Below are 15,746 nucleotides of genomic sequence, written 5' to 3' on the forward strand. Positions count from 1 at the left end.
TTTTGTACTTGCAGAATATTGTTGTTACTCAGTCATTTCAATCATGTCCAACTCTTTGTGGCTCCATTTGGAGTTTTCTTGGCAAAGATAGGGAAGTCGTTTGCCATTTACTTCTCCAACTGATTTTATAGATTAGGAACTGAGGCAAACAGAGTTAAGTGACTTGCCCACATCACACAGCTACTACGTGTTGATGCCAGATTGAAACTCAGGAAGATGAGTCTTCTGATTCCAACCCCAGTGCTCTATGCACTGTGCCCTGGCAAAATACCAGAAAATAAATACCAAAATACCAGAAAGTAAAAACAAACACCATCAAAGGGGGAAAAAACGTATTAAGAAAAGGGAGATTGAAAATTGGTCTAAAGAGAGAAGAGGGAGGAGTCACAAAACTTGAGGGCATGCTTCCTTAGACTAGAGACTAAGAAAACAATGTGGGCTTCAGTAAAAACAGACGGTGTGGAGGAAAGTCATACTACTTTGCTCCTCAAATTCCTGCAGCAGTTCATCTATGTCGTTTTCCATGTCTTCTATCTGCTGTATACACTCACAGAGCTCAGAAATGAGAAAGGCTCCTAGAGTGGCCTCTTCTTCATTATCTGGAATGTCCACATTAATCACGTGGACTGGCTGGAAGCTCTCCTGATCTCTGGAATTTAAATCTTCTACTACCTTGTCGTAGACTCTCTCTTCACAGGTAAAGATGAGATCAAACGAATCTTTACAGTGTTGGAATCTCTCTGGCCGGGGCTTTATTCTCTTATTTCTACCCAACATGTGCAAAACACCATTGCATGTATACAGTTTTCTGTCTTTATTAAGCAGATCACTGTACATCTGATCATATGTTGTTTTGAAATCATACACATTCGGCTTGTCCGGTGCTGGTCCTGGGAGTCTCACACGAGTTCCTGTTCCAAAGGATCTGACTCTGAATCCTCGCTTCTTGAGGAGGTTGTGAGCTTCCATGCTTCGGTTCTGGTTACTGGAGCACACCACGGCGATTCGCAGCTGTGACGACTGCATGCTAGAGGCGAGAGGGCTGAGGACGGCGGCAACAGTAGCGAAAAGGAGGTTGTGGGGAGCCCGTGGACGTTGCTGAAGCAACAACCTCAGCTGGGCGAGCAAAGTGATGCTAGCTCCAGCCAGGCGGATTAAATAGCAGCCTGGACGAGATCACACCTCTCTTTCTCCGCCCCTCCCTCCCCCCCACCCCGTCCCCACCCCGATAATAGACGGTTAACTCATCGTTTTCAGTAGTGAGAAACTGAAACCTAGAGAGGTTAAGTGACTTCTCCACGGTAACACGGTAAGATAGTGAGAGAGCAGGATTAGAACAACCACAACCTGAATCCTAACCCAGGGCTCGAAATCGCACCATTTCCATTGGGGTGTAGCCTTAAAAGTTTTGAGTTTGGCAAATAGGCAGGATTTTGCTGCAGATGTGTGTTAGTATTTACAGGAGTACGATGAGAAGTTTAGAGTGTTTTAAAATAATATCATCAATTTACACACATAAGTGTATGTATCCATCGTGTGTTTTATTATATTAGCACATGCTGCCTCACTTGATAGACTGATCCTTGGGAGCTGAGACTGGTTTACTTTTGAGGTTGTACCAGGGAGGCTCGCAGAGTGCTTAGCACTGAGTACGCTTCTAATAAAATATTTTCTTGATTAAACGATTTTGTGTAGAAGAAAGCAAAGTACATGCTTGCACTTGAAATGCTTCAAGATGGCTGTCATGTACATCTTAGATTGGGTGTTTTTAATAGTGCCCGAGGGAACTTTGTGGGTTTTAAAAATCATATTTAAACAATTGTATTTCAATTTAATTGGCTTCTTTTGTAATTCTATAGATTTAGAAATTGTTCTGAGATGACTTCCACAGACCTCAACAGATGGCTAAAGGAGTCGTTGAAACCTAAAAGGGTAAGTGAATAGGTGATTTTGATAGCCTTTGCACGCTAAATATTTTCATGTTTGTTAACAGGTTTTCTGATAACGTGGTTTTAACTCAAAAATAGATGACACATACAAAAGAAATGAGATTTACTTGTTCTGCTCATCTCAATAGGGCTGAATTAGGTGAAGTTAAGGATGAGGTGGTGAGTTTGCAATCAGTGAGAAAAATTAGGCCCAGAAAGGTTTGGTGACTTCTGTAGGGCCACAAATATAGAATAAGGAATTATTCAAAATCATTTCTGTTGAATTCACGCCTTTTCAATACCCTTGTCTCGCTGGTTGAAAGTTTAGCCAAAATCATCTCAATTGAATTCACACCTCTTCAATACCCTTGCCTCCCTAATTGAAAGTTCAGCCAAAATCGTTACAGTTGAATTCTCACCTTTTGAACACACTTGCATCTCTGATTGAAAGTTTAGCCAAACTCATTTCAGTTGAATTCACACTTCTGCAATGCCCTTGCCTCTCTGACTGAAAGTTCAGCCAAAATCATCTCAATTGAATTCACACCTCTTGAATACCCTTGCCTCTCTGATTGAAAGTTCAGTGAAAATCATCTCATTTGAATTCATACCTCTTCAATACCCTTGCCTCTCTAATTGAAGGTTCAAAGTTTCTCCTCCTCCTCCTCTTTTTTTTTTTATTTTCACAAAGAAAGAATTATCGGCTTTACAATAAGTGGCATGTGCTAAACATTTGCATGAGTCATTAAGCAAACCCAGCCCAGATGTTTTAGTGGGCCTGGAGTCAGGAAGACCTGAATTCAGATTGGGCCTCCTATAGCAACTACATAGATGTGTGACCCTGATCAAGTAGGTAACCTCTGTTTTTCTCCATTTCCTTATCTGTAAAATGGGGATAATAATAGCACATGCCTTCCAGAGTTGTTATAAGAATCAAATGAAATAATTACAAAGTGCTTAGCACAGTTCCTGACACATATAAATGTGTTATATAAATGTTAGCTATTATTATTATTACTCTTGGAGAACATTTTTTAAAAAAGAATTGTGTTTGGACTTATATGTTGTACTTCTGAAAGCTTGAGTTGAAAGATTATTCTGCCTCTAAATATTTCAGAAAGGCTTAACCAAACACTGAATGAACCATTGTATTTTTACTCCAACCAAACTTTTGTGAGTTTTCATTTCTATAAAGAACTTCATTTTGTATTGAAATTCACTTAGTTGATTTCATTTAAACCAACAACTATGCATTAAGTGCTCATTATGTTCAAACCACCATTCTGTGCACTGTCCATAAAAAAAGAATAAAATCATTATTACTCCCTTCCTCCTTAAACCACCCCCCCCTTAAGTAGCTGACATTCTCTTGGAGGAGAACAAGAAGGAACGCAAATAAGTCAACAAATAATATATAAAACAGGACAAAATAATTTCAAGAATAAGAAAGCCTTCATTATTTAGGATGGGGGATTAGGAAAGGTCTCTCTAGGAGGTCGCAACTTGCATATGAAGAAAATGGAGGGTAAGAGTGAAGAGTCAGCCAGACAAGGGGGACCACTTTTGCAAAAAATGAGGAGGTGGGAGATAAAACATTTTTATTGGGAGCCACTAGTATAGTCATTTGATTTAAATAGAGAACATTTAAAGAGAAGACATATGAAATAATTAGGAAACCTATGTAGAAGCCATATTGTGCAGGCCTTAAATGTCAGACTGAGTGTTTTATATTTTATCCTATAGGCTAAAAGGAAGCTACTAATAATATTTTTTGAAGGGAATTGGGTCTTATGATATCAGCTCTGGGTTTCAGGAATATAGATTTAAGCTACATAATATATGGATGAGAGAACAGAAAGAATGAAGGCAGGAGAAAAAAATAGGCAATTTAGATGGTTCAAAGTAAAGATGGTGAGAAACTTTCACAACATTGACATAGCAGAACTCCATAGGTACAACATTCCCTGACCATGGTGCTGATTAGTCAGCCTTGACTGCTTGTATGTGGATGTACCCACTTCCTGAATCACAAATCCTAGTTTTAAGCGCACATAAAAGCCAACATTATTCTCACTTCAAGGACAGTAATAAGTGCCCCAATTTCTCTAAGCATGGATTGATAGCGTATTCATCTCCCAGCAAACCACATGCTCACAGCTCTCTAATTTTCACTTACTTATTTTGGAATGACTTAGAACTACCAGATCAACTTGACATTTTAGCAGTTGGTTATAAATAAGATGAATGGGGACAACGATGAGCTCCTGGGTAACATGGCCACAGTAAATACTCTCTCCAGAGAGCTATTTGTTGAGGCATTGACTTAAACCCAAGATACTTATCACTGATGCCCTTGTAATAACCCTGTCCCATCAAAATAAAATTAACTTGGGATCGGGGTAGGGGGTGGATTCGACTCATGGATACTCAGTACACAACGGGGATCATGAACTGTTTCCCACAAATAGAGCAAGTTTAAATTTAGTATTATAGTTATAGTTATTGTATGTTTCCTGGCTTCTTAAAATGAGAAGCCAGATTTGCAGGCAAAAAAGAAAAGGGGAAAAAGAAGGGTGGAAAAGAAGGGAGGGAGAGAAGAATAGAAGGTGAGAGGGAAAACAGAAAGAGGGGGAAGAATGAAGAAAGGAAGGAAAGAATGAAGAAAGGAAGGAAATAAAGAAGTAAGGAAGGGAAGGAGAGAAAAATGAAGAGAGGAATAGAAAGACAATGGAATGATTGTTTTAACACTTGATTCATCATCTAATGCACAGTACAGGGGATATAGTGATTGAAAATTGAAGATTTTCAGTAATCAATAAAACTTTCCACAGCTTTATCATGTTATGATTCCAATATACAACCATGCATGCTAAGGTAATTTGAAAAAAAAATAATTTTGAAAAAAAACATAAAAATGTGGAAAGGACAATATAATTGAAACTGTAGGCAATCAGGCACAAGGTCCTGCAGGGAACAAAAGATAGATTGGACAGAGGTAACTTAACTGCCAAAATATCAATCAATAATCAACAACATGCAATGTGTCAAGCATTGTGCCAGGCATTGGGATATAAAACCAAACTTAAAATAATTATGGATTTCAAGGTGGCTATATTTTACCCAGAGAGGCTGCATACAAATAAATAAGTATATTGGGAATTAATGCAGAATAAATAGAAAACAAATTTGCAGGGATTCAAACACAATTAGCTGGGAGGATCAAGAAGGCTTAATGTGAAATATGGCACTTGAGTAAAATTTTAAAGCAAACAAGTGATTCTAAGAGGCAGAAATTAGATGGGAGTGTATTGGAGGCATGGAAATTAGCTAGTGTGAAAATATAGAAAGGGGGTAACATCATATATGAGGAACAGCAAGAAAAGCAATTCATCTGTATGATGTAGTATTTTGAAGGGAATGGTGTACAATATATCTGGAAAGGTATATTGGAGCAAGGTTGAGAGGAACTGTAAAAGACAAATATAGAAGCTTATATTTGATCTTTGAGACAATTTGGAGCTACCAAATTTATTGTGAGGGATAGTGACCTGTCAGACTTTTTCTTTGGAAACATCACTTGTGCAATTACATAGAAGATGGATAGGTAAGGAAAGACATTTGAGGCCAATTAGGAGGTTAACTCTCCTAGAATAAATAAGATATATATCTGTGATTTTATAAGGGTAGGGAGCTTCCATTTTCTTTTGAAATTCTCCTTAGCAGTGCAGATTGGGAACTTGGCCATTACTTATAGACTAAATGACTTGCCTATGGTCATATAGCTAGTATGTATGAGAGAAAGGAGTTGAACTAATGTTTTCCTTATTCCGAGGCACATCTTCTATCTATCATGACATACTGCCAATCATCGCAATCACTACCAGCCCTACCACTAGCACCACCACCATCATCATTATCATCACTTTTATACAAAAAGGAAGTATTTTTCTTGAAGTATTCTAGTACCATTGTAAGTACGCCTATTATGACTAAAATTAGAAGAAAATCTGACATAGATTGAAATTATTTAGTATATGACTTTTCAGTGTTTTAATTCTCTCCTCATTCCTGCCCCCCAAAACTTTCCCTCTTTTTTCACCTCTCCTCACAAGTCCCAAAGCCTTTGATCCTCTCCTGGTTCCCTGGAACTTCATTGTCATAGCACTGCTCTACTTATATGCCTTGTGCCTTATTTCATGACGATCCTAAAAAGTGATATGAATTAACCTTATAACTACGTCAATTATAAGATGTAATGTGTGCAGTGAAGATGTAATATCCTGGGAAAAAAGGAGCAGAATCAGTGACAGATACCCTGCATTAAAGTCTCAACTACTCCATTCAACAGCTTTGTAAGTAGGGCAAGGCAGCTCGACTCTCAAATATTTCTGTTTCATCATTTATAAAGCCAAAAGAAAAATTGTACTACCTATGTCATAGAGGTTTTGTGGGTAGTGCTCTGTAAACTATACACATACAGATAGGGGAGCTATGATCAGCATCACTATGACTCTTTCTGTATAGCCTCTTTGCTTTCATGCCAAAAAGAGAGAACATTATGGAAATCAAAGATTTTTTCTAGGGTGGTGATGGGGATACTTTGAGGTAGGTAGAAAGTCCTTTCAGTGGCTCACAAATGACATTTTATGAAATGTGCTGGCCATGGAGCCTAGGCTCACACTAAGCCAAAGAGTGTGGGTAACTATACATGAATCTGACATGTTTTTTGTTTTATGTTCAAATTACATTCCTTATAGTAAATACCACTTTCTGTTGTATTTTACTCTGGGTATACTTCAAATATGAGTTGGATGACAGGGCACTTGCAATAAAATGCAGCTGTAAAATTTGGAGATCCTATAAAATGACTAATGTTGCTCTCACCCTTACTAGCTGTGTAGCCTTGGAGAAGCCATCTAATGTCTCTGTGCCTCAGATTCATAATTTGTAAAGCAAAGTCAGGAAACAGCCTTTTTTTTTTAATTACTAGGCACTCAGGTAAGCATTGGAGATAAAAAGAAAGACAATGATCTACTACAGTCAGAGTACTTACACAATGTACCTCGTATTTTTGTGAGGCAAGGGCTTTGTGAATGCTAACTGCCCTATACACAAGTGAGTTGCTAGCATCCAAATATTACATTTGTCAAACAATAAGCATTTATTAAGTTCATACTTTGTTCCAGGAAGTAGGCTAAACTATGGGGACAATGAAAAAAAAAGAAATGATGCCTTGATAAATCAATGGGTTAAAACATTTTCTGTGTGCCAGGCATAGTGCTAAGCTTTCAAAAATGTAATAAATACAAAGAAAAAATTATTTCATTATGTAAATGCAAAAGTTTGCAAAAAAAAGCATGCAAAGTCAATACAGCTACTTCCCTCAGGGAGCTTACATTCAAATAAAGATTACATTGGTTGTAACACCATGTGAACATATAATTACACACAAAATAGATATAAAAGAAATATTAGAGAAGAGGGGTAGCTAGGTGGTTCAGTGAAAAGAAGTCAGGAAGACTCATCTTCCTCATTTCAAATCTGGGCTCAGACACTTACTAGCAAATCATTTAACCCTGTTTGCTTCAGTTTCCTCATCTGTAAAATGAGCTGGATAAGGAAATGGCAAATCACTCCAGTATCTTTGCCAAGAAAATCCCAAATAGGTTCATGAAGAGTCAGATGTGACTGAAACAACTGAACAATAACAACAGTTGGAGATGACAGTCACTAGCACTGAAAATTCCTGGGCAAGGGAGTAACATAATTCTATGGATATTTTTAATAGATAAAATAGAAACCAAGACTGGCCCATTGAATTTATTTTTAAGGCTATACCATAAAAATTTAATACTTGTGAGAAAAGCCAGTTTAGTATCTAGAATATTTTAACAGAATTGTTGTCAATTTCGAACATATATAAATTGCCCTTTACTACCATCAAGTTGTAAGCCAATGCAGGAGCTGAGAGGCCTGCTTTTACTCACTTGTTAAAAGTCATTTTTTATAAGCAATATATATCCACATATGAACAATGTTCTAAAAAGCCTTGAAAGTTTAGATCTAATAGGCTGATGAAATATCTCCCTATATGACTCAATGTGCAGCCATGAATTAGAGTAAGAAAACCTTTTCTAATCCCAGATTTGTAATTGTGTTCAAGCTCCTTGACTTCTCCATTATCTGTAAAATTGATTGCATTATCTGTTAAATGAGAGTTGGACTAGATGACTTCTTTGATCCCCTCTACACCTTTCAGAACCTATCTCACAGAGTTAATTAGAGAACTAATTACTTCAACAAGTCAAGGATCCATAATTTCATTGATATTATTACACAATGTATACCAATGCAGATTGGGCTTCCCTATAGAACAGAATATATGGACATTGAGGGATGTCACTGCTGAAAATCTTGTAACTCTGCAACCAACTTTGGAGCATCTGTAAAATCCACTAGTCTAGTCCTTGGACAACAAACACACAATCGATATCTGTTCTGTTTCCACTTTGGAAGAATATGTCAGTGCTTTCACTTTCGTTATAAAGCCATTTTGGACCCAGGAACACTTGCGTTTCAAGTCATACAAAGACATCAAGCATATTTGCATAAACATTACAATTATAACATTATTTATACTAGTGCTGAAATGCCTAGTATTATTTTATTATATGATTTATCTTGCTTCTTCCATAAGCCATTTACTCAGAGATCATATAAGGTTAATTCTGAGCCCTTTGCAATTTTACCACACTATAGAAGATATCAAGACTCCATATTAAAATGAGACTCATTCAATATTTGTTCATGTTAATTAAATGATTCCTAAATTGAGACTTGAAGGGTACTATATTTGCCATATAATTTTAGGATCACAGTATCCTACCTCTAGAGTGAGAAGGGACTTCTGTGGCCATGTAGTTCAACACCTTCATTTTACAGATGAAGAAACAGAGGCCAAAAGAGATTAAGCGGTCTGCAGTCACACAAGTAGTAACCAGGAGAAGTATGATTTGAATTAATTCTTTTTTTTTCTTTTTTCAGATTCAATATTTAGTCAGAAACTCTCATTTTAAAATGAAGAAAATGAGACCCAGGGAAACTGAGTGGCTTTTCTAAGATCACACATGTATTAATAATGATTCAAAGCCAGACTTTAAATCAAGCTTTTTTTTTTTAATTGAACAGTAGGTTATTCCTACCTAAAAAGCTCATGGATTAAATAAAAGTGGTAAGAAAAACATAGAGCACAAGTTTGACAAACAATCTAAAACAATAACATTTTTTTACTTTCAAACGAATGAACTAAGAAAAAATATTTTGATTTGTTTTTACTTCATAAGTTTGGGTTTCTTAAATAATTTTTATCTTTGCTGGAAAAGAGCTTAATATATCCGTACACATGTGTATATAAATCTGTACATATGTGTAAAATAAATAGATGTGTGTATTTATATATGTATCATGTTTTTTTTTGTTTGGAGGGATTGAGTCTAACCTTATGAATTTATTGATATGATGAACTTCCATTACGGTAACTCCTTCTACTGTGAGCAACTCCTCTGATTTTTTTTTTTTAGTTTTATGAAGTTATAATATTGATGTAAAGTAATTTATCCAATATCACACAGCTAATATGTAACTGAAGTGGAATTCAAAACCAAATCTCCCTGAATGTAAGACTGATAAACTATTCATTGTTTCATAGAACTTCTCTGTTATAAGTTTATTCAATCTCATTAAAAGTAGCTAATGACGTGCTCACTGGAAAGCTTGTTGGCCACCATTTTATTTCAAGACCTACATGCTGAGCTTAAAGTGTATCATAAACTTTTAATAATATACCAAATTGAGCCTATATATGCATTTATATATGTTTGCATATGTATGTATATAGATGTTACATGTGTATATACATGCATATGTGTATATATTCTTATGTGTTATATACATATATGCATATTTTTAACTAAAAGACAAAGGAGAAGTCTCTGAATATTCTTCTATTTGATCAACAAGGCAAAGAGTTTCTTGAAGTTTCCAATTTTTTTTAAGTTGGGGTTATTTTATTAAGGGGATTATTTTTGCTTTTATTGGCTCAAAGATTTTCAGAGCTTCAAAGGTATACTTCAAATCTTAAGGGCTCCTTAGAGGGAATGAGTGACCTTTATCATAAAAGCACTAAATGAGAACACCATTGGCATAGCTGTATTATCATAAAACAAATTTAGAAACCAGATTTTAAAAAGGGCATGCAATTGGCATAATGGAAAAGGCCAAGTACCAGTCCTTGAGGAATTTTTCTATGTATTGGGGAGAATGTACATCAACTGGCCAAGGACCATTTTCCTCCTTCGGAAGTCCACAGTAAATTGAGCATGGGATTATAAAAATAGGATATCGTAGCAAAGGCCACATACCAGTGGCCTGTAGGTTAGTGTTCTGTAAATCTCCTTGCAAAAGTCAGCAAAAGGTCACAGATGATCAATTCCTACTCAGCTTTTAGATGATGAGCAGTACAAAATATGGCTGATGGGAAGATATGAAGGTCAGGTCATCTGCTTGGTTCAAAATTGTACGAGTTACATGCCAAAGACTGAATTTTGAGAAACATAAGAGAAAAGCTAATATCATTTTGTACTGAAAGCTCATAGATTTCCTTATGAGATTCAGAATGAATGAATCATGATAGTTGGCAATATTCTTCAGAATTACAGAGGTGGAGTAAAGGAAAGGGAGAAAGAACTTCTGAATGAATTGATTCCCATCCCCACTGATAACCTAATCTTAAAAAAAAAAACCTGGCATGTCCACATTTATAATATGCATAATCATCATCATCACCATCATCACCCATATATTCTTTACTTAATCATTTCCATATCCCTGAATGCACTTCTCTTCCCTTCTGTCTAGGTAGTTCTTGGTATCCTTTCCTATAACTTCATACCCTGGACATTTTGTAGTATGTAGATCTGATCATTCATTCATTCATTTATGCTTTTCTTCACCTACTTATTTATTTAGGAAATCCTTGAGTTTTGCTTATTTCAATGTACTTGGTTTTAGAGTCATTGTCTCTGAAATACCTAACAAGGGGTTAATCATGTGAACAAGCTATGTCCAATTCCAAGGTCCTACAAACTGCAACAGATGTTAACTAATTAACTTTCCATCATTTGGTTGTATCAATTCATGTAATGGCATTGCTTACTTTTACAACCACATATACGCATATACAGCCTTGCACGGGGCAGAGCAGGTTGTCAAAAAAAATAATATGAAAGATATGTATTAGGAAAGGCTTGGCTTCTGTGAAAAATGGTTATTAATAACCAATAGCTTGAGGGGGTTTCAGAGCCCCCCATCCCTTCTTCCAAAGTCCTGACTTTAGTTTGTTTTTTTTTTCACCAGAGGACATTACTGATAATTAGATTGCATTGACTCTCCTATCCTTGTCAAACCCATGCAAGCTTGCAAAGGAATGTAACCTAAAGTGGGGAAGCCCATTGTGCTCTACTCAAACTTGGATGGAGACAGATTCTTTTGTCTAGATGGGTCAAGGCTAGGAATCGTCTGGTATAGCTGAGAGTGGTCTGGTATAGGGCTATTTTCTGTCTACTGGTGAAATGATAATGGAGTAGCATCGCCCCCTATTGAAAGGGTAAATAAACTTTGTAGCCTAAGACCAAAGGGAGCTTTTTTCCAAATGAACTCCCATACATGATGCATGGATGTCACCCACTTTGAGAGAAATATGTGCATACAACCTAATTTTGTTTGTCTTTCTTAGAATGAGCTTTCAGCTTGACACTTCTAAGAATACAGTAGGGATGATAATCCCTCTATACTTAGTCTTGGTTAGACGACATTCTAAGTGTTGTGTTCAATTCTAGAAGCCATCACATATGAATGTGGATAACATAGAAAAGATCTAGAAGATAATAAACAGAATTATGAAAGTTTACATCATCTCAGCATGAGTTGAATGATCTGGGGATGAGTAGCTTGGAGAAAAGAAGTATCAAGGCAAATATAAGAGCTGTTTTTAAATAGAAAAAGAACCACCCTGTGTTCTGGGGATACAAAGAAGAAAGCAAGCTAATTGATTATGAAACAAACAAATAACTCCTGCTTTCAAGAAGTTTGCATTCTAGCTTGTGGAGTTGTTAGCTATCACGCTTTCATTCTGCTGCTGGAAGAATCTCTTTGTGTTCATTAAATCCCACAATCAGAAAAAAAGATTATTGGTCATTTGGAGTCTGCTAAGGAAAATATCTACTTGTGCTGGCATTCAAGGTCCTCCACAATCTGACACCCCCACTAATTTTCCATTCTCATCTCACTATTATGAACTCCAATGTACTTTGCACTTCAGTCTAACTGTACTACTCTCTGTCCTCCAAACACAAACCACACTTCACCATCTCTTTAGTTTTATTCATACTGTTCCTTTTGTCTGAATGCCCTTTTTGTCTATTGAATTCCTGCTCAGTTTAAAGGTCCCATTCTTATATTCACAATAATTTATAATTATATTCATAACAATTCATAAATAAATCACTTAATCCCCCTTTGCTAAGTCAAAAACGAGGACAATTACTAAGAACTTATTAAGTACTGCAATAGGTATTTGAGACACAAAGAAAAAAAAAACAAATAATCAAGTGGGGAAAAATTCCTGACTTCAAATAGCTTTGTTGTTGATTCACTTTTCAGTTGTGTGCAACTCTTCATTTCCCCTTTTAAGGTTTCCTTGGCAGGGATACTAGAGTGATTTGACATTTTCTTCTCTTAACTCATTTTATAGATGAGGAACTGAGGCAAACAGGGTTGAGTAACTTGCCCAGCATTACACAGCTAGTAAGTGTCTGAGATTGCATTTGAACTCATGAAGAGGTGTCTTTCTGTCTCCAGACCAGTATTTTATCCACTGTGCCTCCTATCTGCCCCTCAAATAGCTTATATTCTAGTAATGGTGTAGGGATAGTGACATATCCTTTAATCAATTGAAGATTTCATTTTTGAGAGTAGAATTATTGAACCTATGATTGTGTTGATGATTTTATAGTGTGGAAAATCACCCTGACAATGAAAAAAAGAAACTAGGTTCTTTGAAAATTATAGTCAGAGATGCATACTTGGGGGTGGGGATTGAGGGTTTAAGGGAGAAGACTGCAATCACACAGCTGGATGTTTCAGTGCTAGGACTTAAACCTGAACTAAGGTCTGCCTGACTCCAATACCAGATCTCTAGTGATGGTGCACTAGAACTTGATAATTTGAGAAAGAAGGGAAAAAAAAGACAAAGTCATCATGGGATTGAGAATGCATTTCTATAGAAGATAGCACATCAAGTGAGCCTTAACATAAATTCAGGATTCTAAGAGCCAGAAGTAATGAGAGATAAAGACAAAAAATGCTGACATTTAGGACTGGATATAATTTTACTGGTTAGCTAGTTCAAACCTGTAATTTTACAGATGAGAGAGAAATTGGAAGATGAGAGAGGTTCTGTGATTTGCTCCAGGTCAAGTGAGTAAGTAGCAGCAATGTAATTGAAATCCAGGAACACTGACTGAGAAGCCAGACTTCTTTTCTACAGCAAGAGTACTTTCCTATCATGGAGGTTTGAGAGTAAGAATCACATGCTGTACAAAAGCATTGTGATATGAAATGCAGTGCCAAGATGGACAACAGTAAATAAGATTCTTGCTTTGAATATTGAGTCCATGAAAGACAATCACATATAATAGTTGTGGAAAATTAGGCAGGAGTCATCCCTTCATAGCTTAGCTCTATCATTCTGATCTCACGTTATTCATCTCATGTTCTTCATCTCTCAACCAGATTGACATAATTGATGTTTTCTGAATATAATATTTCATCTTCTAACTCTTTGCTTTTTTACAAGCTAAGACCCTTCCCTGGAATGCTCAACCTCCCATTTCTCTGTTACTTGGAATAGCTGGAACACTTTAAGGCTATTTCCAAATGTAAACCATTGGGGCAGCTAGGTGGCATAGTGTATAGAGCACTGGCCCTGGATTGAGGAAGACCTGAGTTCAAATCCAACCTCAGACACATAATACTTACTAGCTGTGTGATCCTGCACAAGTCACTTAACCACATTGCCTAGCCAAAACAAAAACAATGTAAACCATTACAAAATCTCTTTTTAAAATTCCCTACTTGTTGCCTGCTTCAAAGAATTAATTCTATTTTTGTGTATTTTTATATTTACTTTTATTCAAGGGCATGCTGGTAAATATTTAACAAATAATTCTCAGGGGACCAAAATATGCACAGTACACTTTAATACTAATCAGCATTATTACACTTTTCTACCACTTTCTGTTTTTTTATTTAGACATTTTCTTTTTAAAAAAATATTATTATTATTATTATTTTGGTTTCAACATTTACTCTTATAAGATTTTGAGTTAAAAATTTTTTTCTCCCTCTCACCCTCCCTTTTCCCCTCCCCAAGATGGCAGGCAATCTTATATAGTCTATACACATACAAACATACTAAAAATATTTCCACATTAATCATGTTTTGAAAGAAGAATCAGAACAAAAGGGGAAAGCCAAGAAAAAGGAAAAACAAATAAATGAAAATAGTATGCTTCAATCTGCATTCAGACTCTACAGTTCTTTCTCTGGATGTGGATAGCATTTTCTATCATGAGTCTTTGGGAATTGTCTTAGATCATTGCATTGCTGAAAAGAGCCAATTCTCTCAAAGTTCATCAATACTCAATGTTGCTGTTACTGTGTATACAATATTCTCCTGCTTCTGCTCACTTCATTCAGCATCATCTCACTTAAGTTTTTCCAGGTTTTTTTCTGAAATCTGCCTGCTCATCACCTCTTATAGCACAATAGTATCCCCTTAAATTCACATACCATAACTTATTCAGCCATTCCCCAATTGTAGGCATCCCTCAATTTCCAATTCTTTGCCTTCACAAAAAGAGTTGCTATGAATAATTTTGTACGTGTGCAGCTTTTCCCCCTTCTTTATGATCTTTTTGTGATACATATCTACTACTGATATTGCTGGATCTAAGGGTCTGCACCGTTTGATAGCCCTTTGGGGATAGTTCTAAATTGCTTTCCAGAATGGTTGGAACGTTCGTAACTCCACCAACAATTCATTAGTGTTCCAATTTTCCCACATCTTCTCCAATATTTATCATTTCCTTCTTCTGTCATATTGGTCAATCTGATAGGGGTGAGGTAGTACTTCGTAGTTTTTTTTCATGTGTATTTCTCTAATCAACAATGTTTTAGAGCATTTTCCCCATATGACTATGGAGAGTTATAGTTTCGTCATCTAAAAACTGCCTGCTCATATCCTTCGACCATTTGTTAATTGTGGAATCGCTTGTAACCTTATGAATTTGACTCCATTCTCTATATATTTTAGGAATGAGGCCTTTACATACATACATATATATATGTATGTATGTATGTATGTATGTATGTATGTATGTATGCATGCATGTATGTATGTATTCTGCTTTCCTTCTAATCTTGGTTGCATTGCTTGTTTTGTGCAAAGACTTCATAATTTAATGGAATTGAAACTACTCATTTTGCATTTCACAATGTTCTCTATCTTCTCTTTGGTTATAAACTCCTCTCTTCTCCATAGATCTGACAAGTAAACTATTCTGTTTTCCTTTTTATTTAAATTTATGTCTGTGTGTGGGTTATTGTTATCACCCTTTAAGTGCAAATCATGCACCCATTTTGACCTTATCTTGGTACACAGTGTAAGAAGTTAGTCTATGCCTAATTTCTACCACACTA

At 36.1% G+C, this 15,746-nt stretch overlaps 1 pseudogene; it reads right to left on the minus strand.

Moving 5' to 3' along the window:
- Nucleotides 1-441: 441 nt before the first annotated feature.
- LOC110196354 (RNA polymerase II subunit A C-terminal domain phosphatase SSU72 pseudogene) lies at nucleotides 442-1,026 on the minus strand (annotated as a pseudogene).
- Between the last annotated feature and the right edge of the window lie 14,720 nt (nucleotides 1,027-15,746).

The sequence above is a fragment of the Phascolarctos cinereus genome, unplaced genomic scaffold, assembly GCF_003287225.1.
Source record: "Phascolarctos cinereus isolate Bilbo 61053 unplaced genomic scaffold, phaCin_HiC Scaffold_2;HRSCAF=192, whole genome shotgun sequence".
Classification (NCBI taxonomy): domain Eukaryota; kingdom Metazoa; phylum Chordata; class Mammalia; order Diprotodontia; family Phascolarctidae; genus Phascolarctos; species Phascolarctos cinereus.